Raw genomic sequence first — 13,751 nt, 5'->3', positions numbered from 1 at the left:
AGGGATGTAAGATCTTGGCTTCAAGCTGTTTCTGGAGTCTTTGACAGAATCCCTTAGATATTTGAAAAGAAGAACAGGGAGATTGATCTTGATACCTTTCTGAATGCAATATAAAATGAGTTTCTGATCAGCATTAATATAATCAGAGGAGTTGGAGGCTGGGCGATGGTGAATGGTTCCCAGAATTATTTTCAGCCAAACTCGGAGGTTCTGATGAAGCTCCTTGTTCTTAGAGGGGTTTCCTTCAACATTAGGTTTGAAGATTGTTGGGTTGATAACCTCAGTGATGCGCTTAGATCTTGGAGGAATGTTGTAAATCCTTTTTCCTCCAGTAGTCTCCATGTTCAACAAGGAAGCAATTGATGCTTCAGTGATGACAATCTTCACTCCCAGAACAAAAGAAACAATGAACTGGTCATCTGCATCAGCATGTCTCCAAAATTCTTTGACAAGAAGAGGGTAAATGGGACCATAAAGTCTGTTGAAGTAATTCTCCCAACCTTGCTTGTGAAGATCTTCAGTAAGATCAACACCGTTTCTTCTCAAATTCTCAAAATCTACCAGCGATTCACACAGTACATCCAAATTTTCAAAGGAGGTTGCAAGATGAATGTGGCGTTCACGTTCCAAAATGTGAGGTTCTTGATAAACAGGGGTCATGGTAACGCCTGTAACAGTGGGTGTTTGAGTGTTTGAGGTTTGGGGATTAGAACTGGCTTCCATCTGTTGGGAGAAGTTAAAAACTTCTTGCTCTTGAGCATTCATGAAGAAGATTGAAGAAGAAGATGAAGAACTGAAGAAGTTGCAGAGAAAACTTCGAGAGAGGGTTTAGGGTTTAAGAGTGAGTGAGAGTGATAAGTGTGTGAAATGTGAGAAAAGTGTTTATATACCTAAGTTCAAACACATGCAAAACGACACACATACCAGCGTTAGCACAAAAACCAAAATAGCACGTTTGGGGGAAAAATGATTACAGCTCATAAATGAATGTCTAATCCCACAGTTTGCACACTGCTCGAAGAAAACTCAAACGTCTGCCTTTTGAATTTCTTGACAGCTGTCTAGAAGTTCTAAAGTTTGACGCTTCAGAGTTCCACGTGTTGATGTATCTGATCTTCAGGAATACCAAGAGATTTGTTCTGAAGATTTCTAACTCAGATATCTTCTTAACAATGTAGAAGTATCAGAGTCAGAGGCAGAATCATATTTGTTTTTATCAGAGTCTCATTTTACATGTTCAGAGCCATATTTTACTCAGGGCAATTTTTAATGTTCAGATGTTCTAAGATAAAAAGAAATCTATCTTCAGCTAGAGGCTTAGTAAAGATATCTGCCCATTGATGTTCTGTATCAATGAACTTCAGCGTTACTATTCCTTTCTGAACATAGTCTCTAATAAAATGATGTTTAATTTCTATGTGTTTGGCTCTGGAATGTAGAATAGGATTCTTACTTAAACAAATAGCAGCAGTATTATCACAAAAGATAGGAATGTTACTCTCAAAGATTTGTAGATCTTCTAGCTGATGTTTCATCCAGAGCATCTGAGTTGTGCACAGTGATGCTGAGATATATTCTGCTTCTGCAGTTGATAGAGCGATTGTTGACTGTCTTTTGCTAGCCCAGGAGATCAAGTTGTTTCCCAGAAGCTGGCAATTTCCAGATGTGCTTTTTCGTTCTATTCTATCTCCTGCGTAATCTGCATCACAATAACCAGAAAGCCTATACTCTGATGTTTTCTCATACATCAGGCCCAGGTTAGGAGTTCCTTTCAGATACTTAAGAATTCTCTTAACAGCTGTTAAATGAGATTCTCTAGGATCTGATTGGAATCTGGCACAAAGACAGACGCTAAAGAGAATATCAGGACGAGTAGCAGTCAGATAGAGAAGAGAGCCTATCATACCTCGATAGAGCTTCTGACAAACCTTGTTGCTTACCTCTTCCTTTTCCAGAATGCAAGTTGGGTGCATAGGAGTCTTTGCAGAGTTGCATTCAGTCATGTCAAACTTCTTCAGAACATCTTTAATGTACTTGCTTTGATGAATGTACGTGACTTCTGGAGTTTGATTGATTTGAATTCCCAGAAAGAACTTTAGTTCTTGCATTAGACTCATTTCAAATTCTGCCTGCATTAACTTAGAAAATTCTTGGCAAACCGAGATATTAGCAGAACCAAAAATAATGTCATCAACATAAATCTGGCATATCACGAGATCATTTTTATGGTTTTTACAGAAGAGTGTAGAATCAACTTTCCCTCTGATAAAATTTTGTTCCAGAAGAAAATTGCTTAGACGTTCATACCAAGCTCTGGGGGCTTGTTTTAGTCCATATAAAGATTTTTTAAGTTTGAAAACATGTTCTGGAAAGTTTGAATTTTCAAAACCTGGAGGTTGATTTACATACACTTCTTCTGAAATATAACCATTTAGAAATGCACTCTTGACATCCATTTGGTATAATTTGATAGAGTGATTAATAGCAAAAGATACAAGAAGACGAATAGATTCTAACCTCGCGACTGGAGCAAAGGTTTCATTATAATCAATACCTTCTTGTTGACTATAACCTTGAGCTACCAGTCGTGCTTTGTTTCTGACAACTTCTCCTTTCTCGTTCAGTTTGTTTCTGAAAACCCATCTGGTTCCAATGACATGAGTGCCTCTGGGTTTAGGAACGAGATCCCAGACATCATTCTTGGAGAATTGATCTAACTCTTCTTGCATAGCTGCCACCCAATCGTTATCTTGAAGAGCTTCATCACAGGACGTAGGCTCAATCAGAGACACTAGTCCCAGAGGAATATCTTCAGACGTTCTGAAAGTAGATCTGGTTCTAACAGGTTCATCTTTGTTTCCCAAAATCAAATCTTCAGATACGTTAATACGACTTTTAACTTTCCTTGGAATGTCTGGAGATTTAATTTCTTCAGAGTCTGGAGTGACAGTTGCTTCTGGTGTTTTCTCAGATTCTACCAGAGTGATCTCTAAATCTGCAAACTTTTCAACTAGCTTTGACTTTTCAGGGTCAAGCTTATCATCAAATCTAACATGAATTGATTCCTCCACAATTTTGGTTTCTGTGTTGTATACTCTATAGCCTTTAGAGTGTTCTGAGTATCCTAACATAATACCTTTCTGTGCTTTGGAATCAAACTTGTTTAGATGTTCTTTAGTATTTAATATAAAGCAAATGCATCCAAAGGGATGAAAATAAGAAATGTTGGGTTTTCTTCCCTTACACAGTTCATAGGGAGTCTTTTCCAGAATAGGTCTAATAGAGATTCTATTCTGAATGTAACACGCTGTATTTACAGCTTCTGCCCAAAAGTGCTTTGCTACATTTGTTTCATTGATCATGGTTCTGGCCATTTCTTGGAGTGTCCTATTCTTCCTCTCTACAACTCCATTTTGTTGTGGAGTTCTAGGGCAGGAGAAATCATGGGATATTCCATTAGAATCAAATAGTTCTTCAAAATCTTTATTTTCAAATTCTCCACCATGATCACTTCTGACTCTAACAATTTTAGAGTCAAATTCTTTTTGCACTTTAGAACAGAAACTGGTGAATACAGAGTGAGACTCACTCTTGTGCTTTAGGAATTTTACCCATGTCCAGCGGCTGTAATCATCAACGATTACTAGTCCATACTTCTTTCCATTGACTGATGCTGTTTTCACAGGACCAAATAAGTCAATGTGAAGAAGCTCCAGAGGCTTAGAGGTAGAAACAACATTTTTCCTTTTAAAAGATGTTTTTGAAAACTTTCCTTTCTGGCAAGCTTCACACAGAGCATCTGAAGAAAACTTCAGTTTAGGCAGGCCTCTGACTAACTCAAGTTTAGTTAGCTGAGAAAGTTTTCTCATGCTAATGTGGCCTAAGCGTCTATGCCATACCCATTGCTCTTCGTGAACTGACATTAAACATTTAACATTTTGATCTTTTAAATCAGAAAGATTTATTTTATAAATGTTGTTTTTCCTCTTGCCTGTGAAAAGGACAGAGCCATCGTTCTGACTAATGGCTTTACACGTTTTTTGATTAAAGATTACATCATAACCGTTATCACTTAATTGACTTATGGATAACAAGTTATGCATTAATCCTTCTACATAAAGAACATCAGATATAGAGGGAAGAGTACCATTACCAATAGTTCCGGAGCCTCTGATCCTTCCTTTCTGATCTCCTCCGAAGCCTACAAATCCAGCGTCCTTAAGTTCCAGGCTTTGGAACATAGACTTTCTTCCCGTCATATGTCGCGAGCATCCAGAGTCCAGGTACCATGACTGGTGTCTGAACTTTGCTGCATAGGATATCTGCAACATAGATAATCTTATCTTTCGGTACCCAGAATCTCTTGGGTCCTTTTAGATTAGTTTTCCCAGAGTTTCTCACAACTTTGGGTCTTCTAGCATTTTTAAATTTGTGTTCTTGTGTGTGTGTGTAGTGATATGAAAAAGGCGATTTAATTTGGTTACTGGTAGAGGTTTTATGTTCCTCAGAATCATACCCAATTCCTCTTTTATTATTCTGACTTACTCCATAAATCATGGATGCCATAATACTCCTATCTATCCCATTCTTCAGAAATTGTTGAAAGGCTTCTTCATATTTATAAATAATTTCATTTGAAGTTTGTGGTGCTTGAGACAACGTTTCTTCTAATTCTAAGCTTTTTGTTTTAGCTCCATCTCTTTCTATCGTTAGAGATCTGATAGTATCATCTCGTGCTAGAATTGTTGTCTCAAGTCTATTACATACTTCAGATTTTGCTTTAAGAAGGCCTTTAATGTCTTTAACTTTTTGTTTTAATTTCTGAAGAGAGGTAAGAGTTTCTGATAAACATGATTCTAAGTCAGATCTAGAAAGTTCAGAAAATACCTCTTCAGATTCTTCATCTGAGCTGCTGGATGTGGTAGCCATAAGAGCTACGTTGGCCTGTTCATCAGAGTCAGATTCTGATGATTCGGATTCACTGTCGTCCCAGGTGGCCATTAATCCCTTCTTTGTTCTGAAGGTATTTTTCTTGAAGCTTTCTTTCTTAGAGTTATCTTTCTTCAGCTTGGGGCATTCATTTCTGTAATGACCTGTTTCTTTACATTCAAAGCAGGTAATATCTTTGTTAGGTTTACCTTTTGAAGTTGACTCTGATCGATCCCCTCTGGGTCTTGATCTTCTGAAGTTGTTGTTGTTCCTCCTTTTCCAGAGTTGCTTAACTCTTCTGGTTAGTAGGGACAATTCTTCTTCATCATCAGAGTCTTCAGATTCAGAGTCATCAGTGTCTGCAGTTTCTGCTTGAAGGGCTTTGGTTCTGTCTGACTTCCGTCTTTCAGGTCTGGACTTCAGCGCCACTGACTTGTTCCTTTTCTGAGGCTCATCCTCCTCTAGTTCTATCTCATGGCTTCTGAGAGAACTAACAAGTTCTTCAAGGCTGATATTGTTCAGATCCTTTGATAACTTCAGAGCAGTAACCATTGGTCTCCATTTCTTTGGCAGACTTCTGACAATCTTCTTAACATGATCTGCAGTCGTGTATCCTTTGTCTAGCACTTTAAGACCTGCAATAAGAGTTTGGAATCTGGAAAACATAGCTTCTATAGCTTCGTCATCTTCCATCTTGAAGGCTTCATATTTCTGGATCAACGCCAGAGCCTTCGTCTCCTTGACTTGGGAGTTTCCTTCATGGGTCATCTTCAGAGAGTCAAGTATATCTTTAGCCGTCTCTCTGTTGGTGATCTTTTCGTATTCGTTGTATGATATAGCATTTAGAAGTATTGTTCTGGCCTTGTGATGATTTTTGAACTCACGTTTCTGATCTTCTGACATTTTGCTTCTGGGAACTTCAGCTCCATTTGAGACTGGAGGTTTGTATCCATCTGTGACAATGTCCCAGAGGTCAGCATCATAACCCAGAAAGAAACTTTCTATTCTATCTTTCCAGTAATCAAATTTTTCTCCATCAAAGACAGGAGGCTTGGCATTGTAAGAATCTCTTTCATTTGATTGGGCCATTGTTTTTCTCGTACTGGATCTCTCTACACGGTTAAGTGTTTGATTAGAAAATCAATAACAGAGCCGGAGCTCTGATACCAATTGAAGGTGAGAAAAACAAGAAAGGGGGGTTTGAATTGTTTGAAAAATAAGCGCTTTTGCAAAATGAAATCACACAATGATTTTATACTGGTTCGCTTATAACACAAAGCTACTCCAGTCCACCCGGCCAAGGTGATTTCGCCTTCAACAAGGACTTAATCCACTAATCTTGAAAGATTACAAACAACCCCTAAGAGAGAAGAAAATCTCTTAGTCCTCTCAAGTCTACAGACTACAAAGAGTCACTTGAGGAAATCAAACAAATAAAAGATACAAGATATGTAATCTAGAGTGCTTCTAAGAAAGCAAATATTACAAACTTAAGAACAAATTTTTTCACTTGATAAGCAAAAGCTTAGTGAAAATCTTTGAAGAACAAAGATGTTTTTCTTGAGCGTGATATAATTTCAGTATAGTTTTGGCTAGTGATTTCTTGCTTACTGAAGGTTGATTTCTTCTCTTTATATAGGAGTTGAAGTAGTGTTGAAATAGAGTTGAAGTAGAGTTAAATCTGCTGGATAAAGAGATGTAATTACGCCATTCCATAAATAGCTTCTGCAGGAGACTTTTTCTCTTAGAAGTGACTACTTACCACAAGTAGTATCTTCTCTCTTGGAAGTGGAGATTAACGTCTCTTTCTATTTGAGGAAATCCATTTGCAGAACTTTAACTTGGCTTAAACGTTACTTCATCATGATTAACAAATCTGATTAGAGTCTTCGTGTATCTGGAGAATCTTGCTTCTGATGTTATCTCTTGAGAGTTCAGATGGCGCTGATAACTTCCAGAGTTTACAGAAGACATTTGTTCAGAATCAGAGCTTCTAGACTTTACTTCATGTTCAGATGCTTCTGATACTTTGCAGTTTTGTCCAGAGTCAGAGCTTCTTGAAACGAGATTTCACTTTAGATGCTTCTGATACTTGATAATTTGTATCTGATCTTGTTGTGCATCTGATGACATCATCAGATTTATTTCTTCTTTCTTTAGAACCCTGCACACTTAGAAACTTTTCGTTAGGGTGCCATTTTTGGTTTCATCCTTTGTCATCATCAAAATCATGGAATCTGTTGTAGAACAATTTTTGTTCTTACACCTTCGACCTAAAACCACTATGGACCCTAGATGTAGAGTCGAGTGCCTTATTGCTGATCAAACATTGTCCGTAACTGGATGACCATAAAGACAGTTAATGGGTACTCCACGAAACATGCTAAGGGACATGAGTGACCCAGATGGAATTTGTCCATCCCGCATAACATGATAAATGTCTATGGGCCCAATATTGAACTGGACAAGGATGACACGGTCCATGCCTTGTGTTCAATATAGACATAAGGGTAAAAGGGTAATTGTACACATAAGTATTATCACAAAAGGATTTGTCAGATCACATGACATTTTCGTGTCTTAGGTAGCAGTGATGTGTTTCTAGATACCGCTCACTATTTATTATGTTAAATATGTGATTTAATATGATTGTCAATGCCGCGAAAACCTACAGGGTCACACGCAAAAGGACGGATTAATGAGAGATAGAGTAACTAAGGAACACCGTAAGGTACGGTGCACTTAAGTGAATTATAGAACATCGTAAGGTACGGTGTACTTAAGTAGAATACGAAATATGGTAAGGTACCATGCGCTTAAGTGATTTTGGCATATTATAAGATATGTGCCACATACACTTAAGTGGGCTTCTTTTAGCTTGCAGCCCACACAAGTGGTTCTATAAATCGAACCCTTGTGCAGAAGCATTTGTGCAGTTGCAATTTTGTTTCTCTCTCTCTCTCTCTCACTCAAAGCCTTCATTCGTAGCAGCTAGCACTGAGATTGAAGGAATTTATTCGTGTGGAGTGAGTAGAGGCGTTGTCATCGTTCAACGTTCATGATCGCTTCGTAGATCTGCATCAAAGGTTTCAATCGTCACAAGAGGTAACGATTCTATCACTGATCATGCCGATTCGTAAGGATCACTAAAGGAGATTTTTTTTTAAATTTCGCTGCGTTTTGGATCTCCCTTCTCCTTCATTCTCTTCAGCTTCTTTGGCCAGACGTACCTCTAGTCTCTCCTTATCTTCTCTGAGATAGTCATTTCTAACTTGTTCAAAGAGTCCTTTCAGCTTGAAGACCTAATATATCATCCATTGGAGAAATCCATCCAGTGATTCCTTACTTTATAAGGATTATCACTTAGGTTGGATTGTTCAGACAGTGTTCTGAGCTTCACAACTGAAGATTCTGAAAATAAAGCAAATGACTCTTTCAGAGTTGGTTCAGGTTGGTTCAGGTTCAGATGATGGATTAATGGGTTTAGATGAAGTGTGGGTGGTTTCAGTGGGAGGTTCAGAAGGTTGTTCAGTTGGGGGTTCAAATGGAGGTTCAATGGGAGGTTCAGATGGAGGTTCTGTTTGAGGTTCAGAAGGTGAAGGCACGGAGGTTTCTAGGACAGATGGAGGTTGGTCAGACAGTGTTATGGCTTGGAGTTGGGTCAATGTTGGAGATGGAGGGTCTGGGATTTCTGGTTGTTCAGATTCAGAAGAAAGGTCATAGTATGGTAGAGATGAGGGAGTTTAAGAGGGAGGTGAAATGGGTTCATTTAGAAGTAAGGCTTCATAAATAAGAAGTGTTGTGGTGGTGAGGTCGAATTGTTGTAGAGAGGGGAGGAAGGGTTAAAGTTGTGAGGTTCAGAGGGAGATGGAATAGATATGGTGGGTTAAGATGGAGAGTAGGTGGGGAGAGGTTGAGGTAGAGAGGAAGATATTTAATTTAAATTAGAATTTAAAGGAGCTTTAGAGGGATATGACTTACTTGAAACAGAGGAGTTCAAAGGCATAGGCTATCTGGTTTCTGAAGGTTCTCCCAGCTTCAGAGTCTTCTTCTTTTTTGAATTCTCAGAAGGTTATCTCTTCCTCTTCATGAAGTTAGGTGGCTGCTATGGAAGCCAATCCACTGAGAACTCTGAGATATCCACTCCTTGAGATGCCAGATCCTTGAGGTAATGTACAATGATCTCTGAAGGATCTATCTTGGAGAAAAGATAGAGACCATTAGGTATCTTCCTCTGATCCTTCAAAGCTTCCCAGGATGTGTCCAAAGTTGGCTTGACTAAGACTTTTTCAATGACCCCCATGCTCTTCATATTTCTAGCATTCAGAGGCTTGCTAACATCTACAGTCACATCTTCCATCAAGTTGTAGGATATCAAATGGTTCACTAGCCCACTTTCGATCAGAACATCAGAGATGAGCCTCTCTAGAGGGATGTAGTTTTTGGGCTTCATGTGGTTCCTTGTATCCCTGACTGGATCCCTCAGATACTTGAAGAGTAACGATGGTAGATTCAGCTTCAGTTCCTTGTGAAGGAAATACGAGATGCACTTCTGATCTGTGTTGATGTAGTCAGAAGAGTTTGAAGTTGGACGGTGGTGGATGGTACCCATAATGATCTTCAACCAGACCCTCAAATTCTGGTGAAGTTCCTTATTCTTGGAGGATTTTCCATCTGAATTTTTTTTGAAATTAGTGGGAACAATCTCTTGGGACATGTATCTTGCCCTAGGGTTTATGTTATAAATCCTTTTTCCCCCAGTTCTCTCCATATCCAGAAGTTTGGCAATTGACTTCTCTGTGATGACCATCTTGACTCCTAGGACATAGAAAACTATGCAATGGTCATCGCAATATGTGAATCTCCAGAACTTTTTGTCTAGGAAAGTGTAGATAGGACCATAAAGTCTCTGGAAGTAATTTCCCCAGCCTTGTTTCTTCAGATCTTCAATGAGATCAACTCCGTTTTGCTTCATGTTTTCAAAGTCCACTAGTGATTCACATATAACCTCTAGCTTTTTAAAAGGTGTGACAAGGTTTATGTGAGGGGGACGACCAAGGACGTGGGGTTCCTTGTAAGCAGTTGTTGAGGTTGTAGTAGTTTGAGTAGTGTTTTGTTGTGGAGCTTCAGCAAGTTGTTCATTAGCTTCCATTTGTTGAGAGTAGTTGTAGACTTGTTGTTGTTGAGAATCCATTTGGTAAAGATGAAGATTATTATTGAATGTTGATGAAGATTAAAGAAGGTTGATGAATTTTCAGAGAGTTTGATCACAAGAGGGTTTGTGTAGGTTTGTGAGTGAAAAGTGTGAAAGTGAGAAAATGTGAAAAAAAAATATACACACCATGTAGCATGCAAAACGAGAGTGTTAAAGGAGATTAGGAAACACCAAAATTAATTAGTTCAGAAATCTGAGTTAACACACTTGGGAAGAATTAATTGCAGCTAATGATGGTTGTCTAATCTCAAAAATATGCACATTGCTCGAGGAGATCTCAACAGTTTGGCTCTTGAGTTATGAGCTAGACAACTGTCTAGAAGATCTAAGGCCACACGTTTGAGAAACCACATATTGATGTTTTTGACATCAAGAATACCAAAGGGTTTCTGATTCAGAGGGATTCTAATCCAGATAACGTCTAACTGGTAGAAGTATCAGAACCAGAACCAGATGACCAACATGATTAAGTCAGAGCCTATTTTAATAGATTAGAGAAGAAGCACGAGTTCAGAATCATTCTGGGCAATCTGCCATGTTTAAATGTTTCAGAATGAAGGAAAATCTATCGCCAGTTAAGGGTTTTGTGAAGATATCCGCCCAATGATGGTCTGTATCTCTGAATTTTAAACTTATTACCCCTTTCTGAACATAATCTCTGATAAAATGGTGTTTAATTTCTATGTGCTTCGCTCTAGAATGTAAAATAGGATTCTTACTTAAACATATGGCAGTAATATTGTCACAAAAGATAAGGATGTTACTCTCATATATCTGAAATTCCTCAAGCTAGTTTTTCATCCAGAGCATCTGAGTGTTACATAGTGAAGTTGAGATGTATTCTGCTTCTACAATTGAGAGTGAAATGGTTGATTATCTTTTACTAGCCCATGAGATGAGGTTTCCTCCTAAAAACTAACAGTTCCCAGATGTGCTTTTACGTTCCAATCTGTCTCCAGCATAATCTGCATCACAATACCCAGAAAGCCTATACTATGATGTTTTCTTATACATCAGGCCCAAGTTAGGTGTTCCTTTCAGATAACTTAGGATTCTCTTAAGAGCAGTTAAGTGAGATTCCCTTGGATCTGACTGGAATCTGGCACAGAGACAAATGCTTAATAATATATCTGGACGTGTGGTAGTCAGATAGAGAAAAGAACCTATCATACCACGATAGAGTTTCTGACAAACCTTTTGACTTACCTCTTCTTTCTCCAGAATGCAAGTGGGGTACATATGAGTCTTTGTTGGTTTTCTTTCTGACATTTGAAACTCCTTCAGAATATCTTTTATGTATTTTCTTTGATATACATAAGTAGCATCTGATGTTTGATTGATTTGAATTCCCAGAAATAACTTTAGTTCTTGCATCAAACTCATTTCGAATTCAGCCTGCATTAGCTCAAAAAATTCTTGACAGACAGAGGGGTTAGCAGAACCAAAAATTATGTCATCAACATATATCTGACAGATCATAAGGTCGTTTCTGATGTTTTTACAGAAGAGAGTAGAATTGACTTTGCCTCTGATAAAATCATTTTCCAAAAGAAAAGAACTTAGTCTTTCATACCAAGCTCTAGGAGCTTGTTTCAGACTATAAATAGACTTTTTCAGTTTAAAAACATGTTTTGGACATTTGAGTTTTCAAAACCAGGAGGCTGATGAACATATACCTCTTCAGAAATATATCCATTCAAAAATGCCCTTTTGACATCCATTTGATATAGTTTGATGAAGTAATTTACAGCAAAAGATACAAGTAGACGGATAGACTCTAACCTGGTGAATGGAGAAAAAGTTTTATTGTAGTCAATACCTTCTTGTTGACTGTAACCTTATGCCACAAATCGTGCTTTGTTTCTGACCACTTCACCCTTTTCATTGAGTTTGTTTTTGTACACCCATTTGGTTCCAATCGTGTGGGTTCCCTTGGGTTTTGGTACAAGATCCCAGACATCTTTCTTTGCAAATTGATCAAGTTATTCTTTCATATACAAAATCCATTCTTTATCTTGAAGTGCTTCTTCACAGGATGTTGGCTCTATCAAAGATACTAGTCCCAAAAGTGTTTCTTCAGAACCTTTGAATGTTGATCTTGTTCTGACAGGTTTGTTTTTGTTCCCCATTATCAATTCTTCAAAAACGTTTAATATATTTCTTGATCTTTTCTAACTTATTGTGACTTCAGGTGCTTATGACGTTCCCTTTTTTGCTTCTTCAGATTCTTTAGCCTTTTCCTTTGAACCTGCAAGTGTTATCTCCAATTCTGCAAAATTCTCAACTATCTTTGACTTTTTAGAGTCAAGCTTATCATCAAATATGATATGTATTGATTCTTCCACAATTAATATTTTTGTATTGTAAACTCTATAGCCTTTAGAGCATTCTGAGTATCCCAACATAATACATTTATGTGCTTTAGAGTCAAACTTATTCAGATTATCTTTAGTATTTAGGATAAAACAAGAACATCCAAAGGGATGAAAGTAGGAAATGTTAGGTTTTCTTCCCTTACACAGTTCATAAGGAGTCTTCTCTAGAATAGGTCTAATAGAGATTCTATTTTGAATATAACACGATGTATTCACCGCTTCAGCCCAGAAGTGCTTAGCTACATTTGTTTCATTGATCATGGTTCTGACCATTTCTTGGAGAGTCCCATTCTTCCTTTCTACAACTCCATTTTGTTGTGAAGTTCTAGGACAGGAGAAATCATGGGATATACCATTAGAATCAAAAAGCTCTTCAAAAAGTTTATTTTCAAATTCATCATCATGATCACTTCTGACTCTGATGATTTTAGAGTCAAATTCATTTTGCACTTTTGAGCAGAAACTAGTAAACACATAGTGTGACTCATTCTTGTATCTTAGGAATTTTACCCATTTCCAACGACTATAATCATCAACAATGACAAGTCCATACTTCTTACCATTGACTGAAGCTGTCTTAATAGGTCCAAACAAGTCAATGTGAAGAAGTTCTAGAGGCTTAGAGGTGGAAACAACATATTTATTTTTGAAAGTTGTTTTAGAAAATTTTCCTTTCTGACATGCCTCACAAAGAGCATCTGAAGAAAACTTCAGCTTAGGTAGGCCTCTGACTAACTTAAGTTTATTTAGCTGAGAAATCCTCCTCATGCTAATGTGACCCAAGCATCTATGCCACACTCATTGCTTTTCATTTACAGACCTTAAACATTTTACATTTTGATCTTTTAGATCTGAAAGCTTAATTTTGTAAATGTTGTTCTTCCTCTTACCAGTGAAAAGGACTGTGCCATTGTTCTGATTAATAGCTTTGCACGCTTTTTTATTGAAGATTATATCATAACCGTTATCACTTAATTAACTTATGGATAACAAATTATGCATTAATCCTTCTATGTAAAGAACATCATAAATAGAGGGAAGAGATCCATTACCAACCGTTCTAGATCCTCTGATTCTTCCTTTCTGGTTTCCTCCAAAGCCTATGAAGCCAGCTTCTTTAAGTTCCAGACTTTGGAACATATGCTTTCTTCTCGTCATGTGTCGTGAGCATCCAGAGTCCAGGTACCATGATTGGTGTTTCTGCTGCACAAGATATATGCAACAAATACTAT

The sequence above is a fragment of the Lathyrus oleraceus genome, chromosome 7, assembly GCF_024323335.1.
Source record: "Lathyrus oleraceus cultivar Zhongwan6 chromosome 7, CAAS_Psat_ZW6_1.0, whole genome shotgun sequence".
NCBI lineage: Eukaryota > Viridiplantae > Streptophyta > Magnoliopsida > Fabales > Fabaceae > Lathyrus > Lathyrus oleraceus.
The sequence above is the reverse complement of the archived record's forward strand: the minus strand, read 5'-3'. Positions refer to the sequence as shown.